The sequence below is a fragment of the Aulonocara stuartgranti genome (genome assembly GCF_965226115.1).
Source record: "Aulonocara stuartgranti genome assembly, chromosome: 17".
Lineage (NCBI taxonomy): Eukaryota > Metazoa > Chordata > Actinopteri > Cichliformes > Cichlidae > Aulonocara > Aulonocara stuartgranti.
Genome location: NC_138953.1, coordinates 11,741,201 through 11,757,091, shown reverse-complemented (window position 1 = coordinate 11,757,091; position 15,891 = coordinate 11,741,201). Strand labels below are relative to the sequence as shown.

Sequence of the window (15,891 nt, the reverse complement as noted above, 5' to 3'; positions counted from 1 at the left end):
GCTGGTAGTGGCCACACAGTCATATGTGTACAAAGAGTACAGCAGGGGGCTCAGAACACACCCCTGGGGGGCTCCAGTGCTGAGAGTGGTGGAGGCTGAGACATGTCCGCCCATCCTTACTGCCTGTGGTCTGCCAGTTAGGAAGTTGGAGATCCACTGACACATAGATGAGCTGAGTCCCAGATGCTCCAGCTTGGTGGTGAGTGTGGAGGGAATTTTGGTATTAAATGCAGAGCTGTAGTCTATGAAGAGCATTTTAACATAATTCCCCCTTCTAGTGTCCAAGTGAGTGAGTGATGTGTGGAGGAGATGAGAGATGGCATCGTCTGTGGAACGATTTGGACGGTAAGCGAACTGTAGTGGGTCCAGTGTGTCTGGTAGTGAAGAAATGATGAAGTCTCTGACCAGGCGTTCAAAGCACTTCATCACTACTGAGGTGAGGGCTACAGGGCGATAGTCATTGAGAGAAGCAGGGTGGGGTTTCTTCGGGACAGGAACAATGATGGACTCTTTGAAGCATGTGGGGATCACCGACTGAGATAAAGAGATGTTGAATATCTCAGTGAACACAGGAGCTAGCTGGTATGCACAGTCTCTTAGGATACGACCTGGGATGCCGTCTGGTCCTGCTGCTCTCCTGGTGTTCACTCTTTTGAAGGCTCTCCTTACTTCATGCTCGGAGATGACGAGCACGTTTCCGGTGCTGGCAGTATCTTCCTGTCTGCAGCCGTTAGCGCCGCCAACACTAGCATTGTTGGAGACCTTAGCTGCAGCCTCGAAGCGAGCATAGAAAGTGTTCAGCTCGTCTGCCAGAGTCAAGGCCGCGTTCGTCATACCGGTTGTTGGTGCTTTATAGTCCGTTATTGTCCTTAGTCCCCGCCACAGGCTCCTAGAGTCACTCTGTTGGAGTTGTGACTCTAGTTTCCTCCCGTAGCGCTGCTTCGCCTCTTTCACCGCCCTCCGCACGTTATATGACGCGGCTTTGTACGGGTTCATTTTGAATGAAACGCTTGATTGTTCGACGATCACGCTTCAGAAGCTTTGCAATTTTGAGACTGCTGCATCCCTCTGCAAGATATCTCACTATTTTTGACTTTTCTGAGCCTGTCAAGTCCTTCTTTTGACCCATTTTGCCAAAGGAAAGGACGTTGCCTAATAATTATGCACACCTGATATAGGGTGTTGATGTCATTGAACCACACCCCTTCTCATTACAGAGATGCACATCACCTAATATGCTTAATTGGTAGTAGGCTTTCGAGCCTATACAGCTTGGAGTAAGACAACATGCATGAAGAGTATGATGTGGACAAAATACTCATTTGCCTAATAATTCTGCACTCCCTGTAGTGATTATTTTCGCACAATTTAAGTTCAGCTTTGTGAACTGGATAGTTTTCTCTTTCAAAAGCCTTCCAGTGTACACAAATGTCTAAAACTACAGATAACATACATGCACAGAACCTTTAATGCAGATGTACCACTGACCTGACATGCACAGATCACGTTGCATGCCCACATGAGTTTTTGCACAGATCCACAAATGTAAGCTGCAATCAGGTACTAGTGTGAAACTAGGACATCTGAGGACCCCATACCATTACACTGCCTCCACCAAAAACTGTTACACTGCTAATTGCTGTTACTAATTGTTGTTACTGTTGTTACAATTAGCATAGCATTCTCCACATCTTCTTCAGACTTTGACCACACGATCCAACTGCCATAGAAAAAATCTGAATTCACCATTCAAGGCTTTCCAGTGGTATAAGATTTATTACCAAGAAACATTAATAGAGTATTCTTTTTGTATACCAAACACAAATTTCCGTACTTTTAGTGCTTTAAAAAAGTTTAAAAAATCAATAGCGTGACATCATTAGGACCGACCTTACAAAGTCATAAAAGATTGCAATGATATATGCAAGAGAGGGCCATGAAAGACAATAGATTTTATTTCCTTCTCTGCTCAAATATCAGAAATTGAAGAAAGAGAGAAGTAAACACGGAAATGGAGCTTAATTAGAGCCTTCTCTGATAAGGACTCGATATATATTGAATAAGCATGGGTCTTCCAATAAATTCTTGGGTGTTCCAAATGAGAAGGCAGGAAACAGAAGCGCATCTGATATAGTCAATCAAGTGCAATTAATCTCAGTTGCGGGTGAAGGTATGGGTTGGTTGTAAAGTGCCTCACACCCCTGGCATCATTACACACTCGGATGCCTGCTGCCTTTTAAGAGGTGTGCTGTGGTGGTCTATTTGTGCATCAGAGCATGCAGTGTACAAGCAAGGCCAGGGACATTACCCTTGCTGTGTGTCACGACATTGTAGCCTCATGGAGATAGCCTGCAGGGAGACAATCTGTGAATGGAGTTCTTACTCCTGTAATGCAAATGACACTAACTTTGGGTGATATTGAAAGGCTTTGTATGAAGTGACTCACGTGATAGATATGCATTTCTATCAGTAGCATGATTAGACTTTAATATTATAGAACTTCGGTCATTTGCCAGTTTTTGTCATTCTTCAATCCGACTTCAAAACAAGAGCATTACAGTCTAACAAAGTTGCTCACTATGGATTGATGTGTGTGCAGAGCCATGAGAAGAGTTAGGCAAGAAAACCTTTTTGTATTGCTTTTAAAATATAAAGATGTAAATTAGGTGTAAGAGTATGCACTGCTGAACACAGACAGATTAATTTGAATACAATTAAATTTAAACCAGACATAAAAAAAATAGAATTGTAGGCTTACATTTAAATTTGAAAGCTTCAATAAATAGTACTTAAAGCAGTCCAAATAAAAAACAAAGTCCACAAAGGAAATGCAGAAGCCAGGGAAGAATAATAAACTTTATGACAAAATACAAAGGAAATACAGGGCTTTAAATACAGAGGGCTAACTTGGGGTGACAAGACGCAGCTGGGTGTCACGAGGCACAGGAGACAACGAACTATTTAAATAAGACAGGAAGTGAAAACCACAACAATTTCTCAAAATCTGATATCACTGATATTTAGTTTCTACATTTGACTTGAAAGCAGAAAAACAAAAGGAACTCAGATGAACAAGCTCCAAACTGTACAAATAAAACAGAAGAACATGATGCAGATTTCTTTCTGTTTTAAATTACCCATAATTAAGTGACTGCATTTACAGCATTGATCTGAAAAGTGTTTTGATTGCTATGCTATATTTTATGCCAGCAACTGTGAACCAACTGTATCCAATTTAACAACTATCCATATTTAGCAATAGAGCCAACAGACCTTGTAGAATCTTTTCATGGAAAACTGTTCTGTTCTTCTTTTAAGGTACTTACTGGCAGAGAAAATGCTGGCTGCATTCAGATTGCCCCTCACTCAGTCACACACTATGTTTGCTCTAAATAACACCCAGTCACTCTTGGTACTGCTGAGATCCCAGCTGAAGACTAGAAGTGACCGCGCGTTTGCCTTGGCTGCACCCGATTTATGGAATAACCTCCCCATCGCTATACACGAGTCTGATTCCATCCATTCCTTCAAATCGCGGTTAAAAACCCACTTATTCAGCCTCGCCTTTTCTACCAGTTAACGCTTGCTTGTTAGTTAGCTTAATGCTTATTCTTATCTTCGGCTTATTCTTAATTACTTTTAATCATTTTTAATTTTTTTGACTGTTTTATCTTTTACACTTAGTTTTCTCTTATGCTTTTATATGCAATTCTTTTGCTTTTGTGTTTTAATGCCATTCAACCTGCTAGCATGTTTTGGTACCTTGCCATAGCCCTCATCCTTCCCTGTTACTTCATCCTACTCTCTTGCACGTTAAGCACTTTGGTACACCACTGGTTTTTAAATGTGCTATATAAATAAAGTTTGTTGTAGTTGTGTGTTTCAAGCTCAATGAACAAAAAATGTATAACAAAAATCTATGCTCACATAACATGTAGAGATGCAATGATGGCAATTTTCTTGGTCAAAGCCAATCCTGATATTTCTGATAGCAGTGTGACCTGCTATACCAATTTTTTATAACTGACAGGATATAAAAACAAAAGATATTTTTTCCAGTAATGCGAAATATTATTTTTTATTATAAAAGAGAGGATTAAACTTTACAATTTTCATCAAACTGCATTATTTTAAAGGATCTTCCTACTTAAACAACTGAAAGTTAAGTTTCCTGCTACTGGAAATGGTACAAATAATTAACTTAAAATATGTTGCTGTAAACCTACCTTTATTTTACATATTTTACCTTGTGAAAAAAATGGAGGAGTAACAGTTTTGAATACCAAAACACATTTCTGATACTTACATAATTTTCCAGTGTGTTTATAACTTCACCAGACAAAAGGGCATTGACCATTTTCTCTTTTTTAATTGTCTCCATATTTTTCCTCATGAATATTGACCACTCATACTGAGGCTGAAGACCTGTAGTTGGCTGTCAGCTCTTACTCACTTTCCTTTTGTCAGCTTCTTGAAGATGTCCATGTTAGCTGTGTTGATTTAGGGGTCTGATAGATTTGTCATTAGAGATCTTTTCATTGTCTCCCTGCAGTTTACTTTGGCAAACTTTGTGCTGTCAATCGAGCTTCCAGATTAATAACATGTTAACCTGGGGCTGTGAGTGTTGCCTGCACTGCTGTACACATGCATGTAACAGACTAGTTCATAGTCGGTCATATGTAAGGCTGACTGACCAGTCACTATTTGGGGCTGAGAGTGCTAGAAATGCAATTATATTTCCTGGCTGGTCATCGATGAATCTCTAATTTCACATGTATGAGTGCAGTGGATCCTCTCCCAAACATGGCAAAGACATAATAAATGGTTACCTCTCAATAGAGACAATGTAAAATAACTTAATACGATTTTTTAAATTTACATTATCAACATAAAATTAGTTGTTTCATTCAACAGTGCCTTCACTTTTTTTGAAATACTTTCAGTATAATAAGGAAGTGTGTTTAATCAGGCGCCTTGCTGTCCATTTACACCTATGGTGAGGGCAGAGAAATGAATGCAATGGCCATGTTTTTCATTTTAGAACTGATAAGCTTCCTTGGAGAAGAAAATCAAGTCTGAGATATTTCATTATCATGTTATTATGTTCAAAAGGATGGGTTTTACAGTTAAATTCCTTTCATTCAGTTGTACTTGGGTTTATATTCTCATGAACTGGATTCCTATTTTGATCAGGAATATGTCAAGCATTCACATGACACAAGCAGTTTGTCTCCTCTTAATGATTTCCTTGATGTTATTAGATGGCCGACCGCATTCAAAGTCTGAAAAGTCAACATGGTACATTTATAGTTATTACATCCGGAAAGAAACAGCTCCCATTGTGTGTAACATATATTAATCTGTTCATCTATGAAATCAGATCAAGGATTATGAGAACCAGTAAATCCAATATTTTTGTGATACATTAGCCAGACTACGGGCAATAGTAACAGGAGGCAATTGTGACCGACACGATTCCTTACAGCAGAAGCAAGAAACACAGAAAATATTGTCTTTTATATGTGTTCAAACCATATTAGCCAATATAATATGGACAGAAAGGAACTGTTTATACACATTTAACAATATCCAACATGTAAACAAATTTGAAAGTACAGTGGGTAATGAACGCTTCACCAGCAGAGATGGGCATAACACATTACAAGTAACATGTTACTGTAATCCAATTATTTTTTTCAAGTAATGAGTAATGTAAGGGATTACTATTGCAAAAAAGTAATTAGATTACGATTACTTTCCCATAAGCATACTGCATTACTGCGTCACTAAACCGTCGTGATTTTGTTTGTGAGAGTGTCTCATGTCAATGATGTAAGGGTGTGCGACGTCTGTGGCAGCAACAGACGTGTGCAGATCAACAATAGATAATACGGAGTGCAGGAGAGAGCACAACCATGTTTGAAGCGTGGAGGTACTTACGTTACTTTAAGTTTTATTCTGTGAAAAGTGACAAAAACATTAGCGTCTGCTGTACACTCTGCATGGTAAGAATGGCCTGTATTTATATAGCGCTTTACTAGTCCCTAAGGACCCCAAAGCGCTTTACATATCCAGTCATCCACCCATTCACACACACACATTCACACACTGGTGATGGCAAGCTACAATGTAGCCACAGCCACCCTGGGGCGCACTGACAGAGGCGAGGCTGCCGGACACTGGCGCCACCGGGCCCTCTGACCACCACCAGTAGGCAACGGGTGAAGTGTCTTGCCCAATGACACAATGACCGAGACTGTCCAAGCCGGGGCTCGAACCGGCAACTTTCCGATTACAAGGCGAATTCCCAACTCTTGAGCCACGATCGCCCAAGAAGAAGAAGAAAACTTCTTTCTACCGCGAAAAATTAAACTTGAAATCAGAGCAAGTACCTATAGCACACTGCCACAGGAATGTGAAATTCACAGAGAAACCCTCAGTTCCCCCATTGACATGATCACTGCAGCACCGAGCAAACTTTCACCTGCTCCACTCATGCTAAACAGGTGAAAACAGACTTAAAAACAACAGGAGTAGTTAGTGCCACTGATTCTTTGATTTTATTTACTTTTTGCTGTGTTTTACTTGCATCTATTTGAAAGAGTGAGTGTAAACACAAAAAAATATTTTATTTTATATGCTGGAATATGCAGAAAATAGGTTTAAATATTAAACAATTTCTTCAAGTCAAAGACTGTTGCATAAAATTAAATTTTTGCTTAATGCAATGTGGATAAAATTGAAAAAAGATTACAACTAATAAAACAAACAAATGGAACTGGCTTTCCATTTGATTCAATTTTATATGATGGATTATGCATAAAAAATAGAATCGGGCTGAAAAGTCTATTGCTTTATTACGTATTCAGGTTGTGTATCATGTTTTTGAAAAGTAACTAAGTAACTTTTGAAAATAAGTAATCAGTAAGGTAATGGGATTACTTTTTGGAGAAGTAATTAGTAACTAATTACTTTTTTCAATTAACTTGACCAACACTGTTCACCAGTACATATAATGTATCTCTAAAGGTGCTACTGACATGAAATTCTCACCAGATCTCGATAACAACAAATCCAATGCACACATGCAAAGAACTCAAGCCATTATTTTTAATGAATGAAATTAAGTTATGTGTAACAATGAGAAATGACACAAATAAATGCATGGAAAGTCATGACACCAGCTGGAACCTATCAGTAACTAGACAACAATCCTGCCACTTAGTGCAAATTACTATCAGCTGATTCAGTCCCAACTGATGGCCTAAAAATTGGTGTGTCATTACCAAGATGTCACACAAGAAATGATGATTGGTAAAAACCAATGCCCAGGGGCTGCCTGCAAGATTTCAGACAGAGTTGTGAAAATAATAATCTGAAGAGTTGTCCAAGAGCCCAGTACCACTTGTGGAGAACTACAGAAAGACCTGGAATCCACAGTTTCAAAGAAAACCGTAAGTAATGGACTCAACCTCCATGGCCTGTATCCACACTCACCAGGCAAGACTCCACACACTGAAAAAAATATGTTGTTGGATTTACTTAATTCAATGGTGGACATTTGTTGCACACAGATGTTTTGCTTCGGCAGCAACTTAAACAATTGAGTTAAATTAACACAATTTATTCATGTTCAATAAACCTGTGCAATTTGTGTTGATAAAATGTGACTTAAACATGTTTTGATGAAGTAATTTGAGCTCTTGGAATATTTTAATCCTTCACAATTTTCTCACGTTATCCCAACACGATTCAATAACTTTTACCCAATACTACTTGGTCACTTAAATACTACATGTTATCTTCAAATTACATTTTGCTATTATATTCTAGTATCAAATACACAATTTTCAAATGGAGGCCTTATAACAGATTGTATTGTTCTCTTCCAAGATGGTTGCTGGCATCCACCAGTAACCTTTCAAAACAAAATGTCTAATTTCACTGCATTGACAGTAGGTAAAGAATTAAACTGACATTACTCCTCTACTGAATCTATATAAATCAACAGTTAAATAATGTCAGTTCTTCCGTGTTCTCTGGAATCAATCACAGTAAAGAAATTAGACTGTTTCTTTTGAAAAATGTTGGGAAAGAACAATACAAAACATTCTATTTAAGGCCTCTGACATCAAGATTCAGTTAAACAACAATTATAACTAAACAATTTGAGGTAATGTTAGTTTCCATTAACATTAAATTAGGTTACTGAATTGGCAAACACCTTCCTATTAACACCTCCCATTTTACCCCAATAACTAAAGAAATTAGCACTTGCAGGTCAAAACCTTTATTCAAGAGACGCAAAAATAACATTGATACAGTGACTGTCAAAAATTACAGCACTGATCATACTGTGACATCTTGGTTCAAAACAGCACACTTAGAAATATTCAACGTTCTTTACTTCAACTGAATGAAATTGAAAATACCATTTCACACGACCCATATGGGATATTTAGACTGTATAACTGTTCACGCTACATCTCTTCACTAGTAAAAGAAAGAAAAAATACAAAGACAAATTTAAAAATGCTGCCAAACAGACAAACAGAACTTGTACAGAGCAAAAGGAAAAACAAACAACAAAAAAAACGGCTCGTCCTCATGGCAGTTGCAGAGTATATAAAAATGAACCCTGCGATCTGTTCCTGGAATTGAGCTTCAAAAATGCAGCAGAACAAGTGTGAGATTTAAATGTCCTCTCACCTAGAGCTGGTCACCTCACATGCATAACAGTGAGCTTCGTTGCAGGAGCAGTTTTGTCTTAGTTGTGAGCTTTTCTTGAGAGCTGAGTTGCATCCAACTCCATTACCACCCTTTGAATCACCTCAAAAGTGTAGCAGAGTTGTGATGGGTAACTCATGTTGAAGGAATAAAAAAGGTCCAAACAGCATGGCTACTGCAAAGGTCACATTATCCAGATCTTGAAGAACAACATCAGAAAAGTCATTGCCTGGTGCATCCTCTGGAGACAGATGTTCATTGTGGTTTTCTCAATCTGTGCAGTGGCCTCAGTCAAGTCCTGGTTAAACACAAAACATTTCTTTAAGATTCCTTTTTAAACTCATCTCTTTTGAATCTACCAGTTCTAATGTTAGAGTAATTTAAACCAATGCAAGCAACATAGTAAATAGCTATAGCCAAAGAGTGGCCTGCCATGCTGCCATTCATGGTCTAACAGAGTTTCTAAGAGAGGGTGAAAAACATAATAATTTCAAATGCTTTACATTAGTTTTTGTTAGAAAGACACCGGCCCATCAGAAATCCAGGTTATGTCACTCAGAAGATGTTAGAATTTAGACTTTCAGCCCCACAATTTGGTTAGCTGTTGGTCAGTTGGTCTTTTTTTTTTTTTCAAACAAAAGCTAATGTAAATATTGGGGGGATTTTTCTTTGTTCACTAGAATGACAAATTTAAAGTTTTTTCACACTGATGTGACCCCTAATACAGGGGTGGGGGTGGGGCCTCAAGGGCCGGCGGCCGAGTTCACTACCAGGCCTCATGTGAACTTCAAATTATTAAAGAGGACTACTGGTCCTAACCAGTCCAATGAGGATCAAGTGGATAACTAAATGCATTTTTAAATGTTGCAAAGCCACAATCTACTCATAAAACACTCACCATGAACTCCTGCACCAAGATGTTGCAATTGTCTTTCACACAGATGCGGAGCACTTTGATGAGGGACTCCGAGCATTAATGTCATCCTAAAGTATTATAACAAAGAAAACAGAGATTTGTGAACTTTTCAGTAGCACAGAAGAAAATGATCCCAGACAAAAACTCTTGACTTTTTAAACCAGTCAACATGCAACACCAGCATCTACAAAGCAATATCAAAAGTTCCTGTTTGACATCAACTTTATGGATATATCGTTTCCAGAACATTTATTTTTTAAAAAAGATAAATTTTTCTCAGTGGGCCAGTAAATGCATGACGAAAATTATGGCATCCTTTTAGTGGAATCAGTACTCACAGGTAATAGTTGACGGTTTCAATGGATGTAGCATAAAAATCTTTTACTGACCTAATGCAATACATATACACTTTGTAGTTAAAGAATTTTAAAGTTCTTACTGTCATAATGGCAGCTACATCCATTAGCTTTGTGCCCTGTTCCCCCGATCACTTTGCAAACACTTTCAGCAGACTGCCAGAGAGAAACTCAGCTCCGTCAGAAACCTTGACTGTATGCATGGTTGGGATGCACTGGAATGCTGCATTTCATCTGAAATGACATAAAATTATTTTGAAATAACAGCAGGCACTGTGCTTGGTTAATCAGTAATGTTTTGTTGAATAAAAACTGTGTTTCCAGATCTTATGGGATTAAAAAAATCCAAAGATGTTTGTTTCTGATTTGCAACCCAACAACCCACAAGTTACAACCTCATTTCAGTTCAAGTGTGCATTAATGCGAGTCCAGTAATCACCTTTCTGGCAATACATACAGGTATAAGATAAACCTATGGCAGATTTTGGATCTCTCAGTTGTATTAATAGGGTGAGTATGCATGCACCTAATAATTATAAAAAACCTATTATAATTAAGTTACAGAAACCTTAAGCGAAAATAGAATATACTTTCTTACCATAACACCTTGAACCCACAATCCATCAGCTGACTCCTGGTGAAATGCAGAATAGAGGTCGTCTCTCAATATGCAGCAAAAAAAAACAAAAACAAAAAGAAAAGGACAGCAGGTGAGGGCAGGAGGGGTAGGGATGTAAGCTAGCATAATGCCGCTGATGATATTAGCTAAAGCTGTTCAATGTCCAAAATCTCACTAACACCACGGTGCAGTAAATACACAATGTAACTGAAGAGTCAGTTGGCAAATCTATTCACACAGAAAACCAAATTATGTTATGAGTGCCTCGTAATTAGGTTTAATGTGATATTACGGCTCTTGTGCCAAAGACAAATTCAAATGAAAAAGCGCCAATTCTTTGACAACAGATAAAACAGCAAATAAGCTAACGGCTCTTTTTTAGCATGTTACATGGCGACACTCTAGACGTTTAACTACATTTGGCTGAAATATGGTAAAAATTAATTCAAAAAATCAAGACATACCAAAAAACGTAGAGTTGGCTGCTCGACTTGACTGAGATGGATGCCTTTTTTAAACCAGGATCCAAAGCCCGCGAGATGAAATCACGCGTGGTTTCACGAGATTTAACGTTGCTATCTTATTAACTTACTTCACCTGAACATGATATGAACAATTTAATACACCCTTTCTGCATATCATGTAGTTTTTACACTATATAGTTACATTTAACTTTAAAACATGAGGCAATTGTGTTAAATACATGCAAGATGCTTACATAAATCCAAGAGATGGCCAGTCCCTTTTTTTCAGTGCAGCTGAAGAAAAAGCAAGTTGAAGCTTATTTAAAGTTTGTTGAACAACATTTAGACAAGCCTGTGAAATACTGGCAGACTATAGTCTGGTGACATGAGACCAAAACTGAGCTCTTTGGATGCCATAATACAGAACATGTTTAGAATTCAAAAGGTATTTCATATCACCCCAAAAACACCGCACCAACAGTAAAGTTGGAGGTGGGAACATCATGGTGTGGGGTTGTTTTTCAGTATATGACATGTTATGCTTGTCAATTCAAATATTAAATACATGTCAGTGAGAGTGGCAACAAAGTGCCAAAATCTAGCAGGGATTTCATGTCAATAACACCTTCAGAAGTATACTTACTCTGGCATGATCACTACATCTTTTACCCGAGGATAGTAATGTTTTTTATTTATATATATATATATATCTGAAGGTGACACTTCTGCTCCTTCTTAGATGAACTATCACAGATGTCATATTTCCAAATCTCCGTTAAGAAGCTCAAGGATGTGCAGGGAGGAGTGTGTGTGTGTGTGTGTGTGTGTGTGTGTGTGTGCGCACGCGTGTGCATGAAATTTAAATTTAAGATTCTCCTCCTGTATAGTTCTTAGACCCCAACTGCTTCTATGACCAAGAGGATTACTGTCATCTGTTGGGAATATGACAGAACTTGATAAGGGATGTGCAAGTGTTATGGGGGAGTCTCGGGAGACAAGAGATCACAAGAAGAGTTCCTCATAGGTCCAGGAAGAAGGAAAGTCATAGGAGAAATGGAGGTGGGAGGCAGGGTAGTAGAGAACAAGAGATGTGGAGCCCAGGGAAATGGAGAGAGGTGAGGTCAGTATGAGTAAAGTTCAGAACTCAGTGTAGTGGATTATTTTTCATCTTCAACCCAATATAATTTTTTTTCAAAGGAATACAAAGATAACTGGATGAGTCATAGTTTGTGCAATTATAAAAACAAATATTTTCAATTAAGTGTAATATATTAGATCTTAAAACAATGAACTTAAATGTTATATTTATTATATTTCAGCGTAACCTTCTATTCTGCTGAAAAAAATTGGTGCATTTTTTTAAATGCAGGACAACTTTGATCACTGGAAATCTTTTGTGCTTTTTTAAAACCTATTTTTTGAGGGAAATGTCAAGCAAAGAGGTGGATACAGAGAAATGTTGTGAAAAAGCTCTCGAGAACCACTGCACTGGCTATGCTGTGGTCTGTGATTTGCATCTAGTTTGGTGCGAATCGAGGAGTGTACATTATGTATAACAGCCCAAAATAATAGTAAATAATAATATGACTTTTGCAACATTACCTGGCTAAATTCCTACAGTTGGGCAAAGGCTTTCTCTGTATGTCTGTGTTAAGAATGCATGTCAGTGATTTAACCACATTTCCAATAAAAGATGAATACAGGAGGGAGCATTTGGGGATTTTTACCATAAGCAATTGTGAAGAAACAAATTAAATGAACAGGTCATTCAGAACCACTATAGTTGAAATAAGATTGTTTCCATCTGCAGCTATTTAAACTTGATGACACTGCTCTGTTCTGGGACCTCCACACTACATCCATGTGGATACAGAAAAGCTGGCGGAAAAGCAGAAGCAAGACCCCAGAAAGAAAAGACTAGGCAACAATGACAAACAGATATGATGCCAATTATATTAGAAGCAAGAAATTAGGAGGACAGGAGGACGTGGATTGCTAAGCGGCCTGCAAAGTGAAGCAAACATGTGCAGGCTACAAAAAAATGTTAATCCATTGCCCTTTATTTGCCAGTTCCATCTGTTGAAGGGTATTAGCTGATGTGGGCTGGCAGTGAGATCAGCTGACTTACTGAGCTTGAATTCGTGGCATTCCTGAATTAATCATAAGTTTGATTATAACAAAGACATAATGTAGAATATTTAGAAATGCCAAATAATTATCACTGCATAGACATTTTTCAAAACTTTTTTTTTTTACAGTTCTCTGTCACTTTTTTATGAGCCTGTCTTTATAGTCCTCATATTTGTGCAAATGAAGAATGTAATGAACTGGGATTTCTTTAACAAACATGTATTTAATCTCAAGACGCTTTTAGTAGGCTACATTCAAGGTCACTGTGACCTCACCTGTGCTTTTACTGTGAATGAGATCATTCTCGAAGGTCTGCTCATATTTACTTTGCAGTTCTGTGAAAAACTAAGTGCACTCCATGCTTCAGTTAATTGTAGATCTGCCTTTAGCAGCAATATCCTGAAGCAATTGTTTTCTGTGTGATTTTATCTTCTTGACAGTGTTACTTCAGTTCACTGAGATTTGCAAGCATTTGTTTATGCACAGCTCTCTTGAAGTCCCACGACAGATTTTCAGTCGGGACTGAAAAAGTCTGGACTTTGACTGGGCTATTGCAAGGTTTTGAGTCTTATCTTTTTCAGCTAATCTGTTGCATATTTGCTGCTGAATTGAAATTTGGCCAAAATTTGAATTTTGGCCAACATCTCTATTGTACTCTCATCTATTCAAGATTGTGGCATTGTCTTAATAAATACTTAAATGCTCCTGACCAGCAATTTGCTTTTGGATTTAAACAGGCGTTCACACTTGCTGATAATCACTTAATCATGTGCAGTCAGATTTTATATAAAATTATGTGTTGTCATTTATTTAAAAAAACAAACATTTTGGAATAAAAATCATGACACATTAAATAAGAGTGTGTCTTTTTTTCCAATTTTCTGACTCCCTGCTGTATTGTCATTCTGTTACTGACTATGTCAGTAGGTAGGTTATTAGATACTCCAAGCAACAAAGAATCTTGTCTGTGAGGGGGAAATTTTGGAAGTTGCAGTGCTCTCCCTTAACATAATCCGTGTGCAGCCCATTGACAGCAGGTAAACTTTTGCTAATGATAACTTAAGAATATCTTCTTTGCGTCTCCAATAAGACAGAGTGATATTTGAAAGATTAAATGAAACTATGTAATTTAAGCAAGTCACTAATTTAAATAGCATTCATATCTATATTTAAATACATTGAATGATAAGACTTCAAACCTAGTATGCCTGTTAGTTAGCCAGCAAGCTACTTTGCTAGCTAGCATGAGTTTGTTTAGTGTAAAAATGCATCGTATTACAGTTTTGTTTTTGTTTTTTTTGTTTTTTTTTGGGGGGGGGGGGTTAACAAAACGTATCCTTGTTTGCAACTTGGTTATATTTTCACTTATATTTTCACTTGGGTTATGTTATAGCTAATGACAAGTGTGCAGGTCTGTTTTCTCTGTTCATGTTAACTGCATACAGACAGCTGTCTACTCATGCTGCTGCTACTGTAATGTGTTTTGTACACAGTTGAACACACTTCAGATGCTATACCAGCAGGAGGGCAGTGTTAGAAGCTGGCTGCAATACAGCAGGTTGCATAACAAAAGAGCAAATGGTATAGATTGGCATATGAATGAGGCAAATTCACTGATTTCCTTTTCTCACATGTGTAAGTGAAGAGCACTTCTGACAGCATTACTGCATTAATATTTATCTTCTGTTCTCTTTTTACCATAAAGTGTCCAAAGACAGGAATCCAAGTGTCACGATCGGGCAAATTACACACAGTAATTCGGCGTGCCCGTGTGGCGTGCTGGCTAGACCCAAACGCGGCGAAGGCTAGTGATGGGTTGGAACAGACACGCAGTTATTCTAGTAACGATCAGTGCACGAAGCGTGGCTTCGGAACTGGCGTTACAAATGGGAAAACACTCACAGTTGCTGAATCAGGCGGGGCCTGACGTAGGCAAGGTTTCGGAGCTCCTGACATGAAGAGAACAATGTCTGAGCAGCGAACAGGTGGGTGGTGTCTCTCTTTTAAACCCGGCCCCGTGATCAGCTGATTACCAGCTGACAGGACCCCCTCCCCCCGAAGAACGGCACCCGATGGTCCAGGACGGCGGCGATGGAAATCCGAGATGAGGGAGGGATCCAAGACGAAGCAGGACGGTACCCAGGAGCGCTCCTCAGGACCCTAGCCAGGCCAGTCCACAAGATACTGGACCCCTCGACCCCGGGGACGGGAGTCCAAGATCCGCCTGACAGTGTAGACAGGACCCCCATCGACGAACCTGGGCGGGGGCGGGGCCGGGGAGGGGGGCACCAATGAGGAAGTAACGTGCCGTTTAAGCTGCAAGACGTGGAAAACCGGATGGACCTTCATGGCGGATGGAAGCCGGAGATGATAAGTCATGGGGTTGAGCTGGGCAGTGACCTCGTACGGCCCAACGAACCTGGGAGTGAGCTTCTTGGACCCGCGCCTTGATCCAGGCCTGACGACAGCGGCGGACCATCCGTTCAGCAGCAGGCACGTCAACCTCCACCTTCTGATGGCTGAAGATAGGAGGATGGAAACCATGACAGATTTCAAAGGGCGAGAGACCGGTGACAGAAGAGACGTGAAGGTTATGAGACAGCTCAGCCCACAGCAGGTAACGAGGCCAAAGCGACGGTTGGGCGGAGATGAAGCACCTCAAAAAGCGCCCCAGCTGTT

General features: G+C 39.1%; 1 long non-coding RNA gene across 1 annotated transcript; it reads right to left on the bottom strand.

Moving 5' to 3' along the window:
• Positions 1–8,274: 8,274 nt before the first annotated feature.
• LOC309692866 lies at positions 8,275–11,370 on the bottom strand. The gene is made up of 5 exons (XR_014272498.1): positions 11,083–11,370; positions 10,598–10,633; positions 10,083–10,233; positions 9,626–9,711; positions 8,275–9,025 (listed from the first exon to the last, which is right to left on the bottom strand). It is a non-coding gene; the product is annotated as an uncharacterized lncRNA (long non-coding RNA).
• Positions 11,371–15,891: the final 4,521 nt, after the last annotated feature.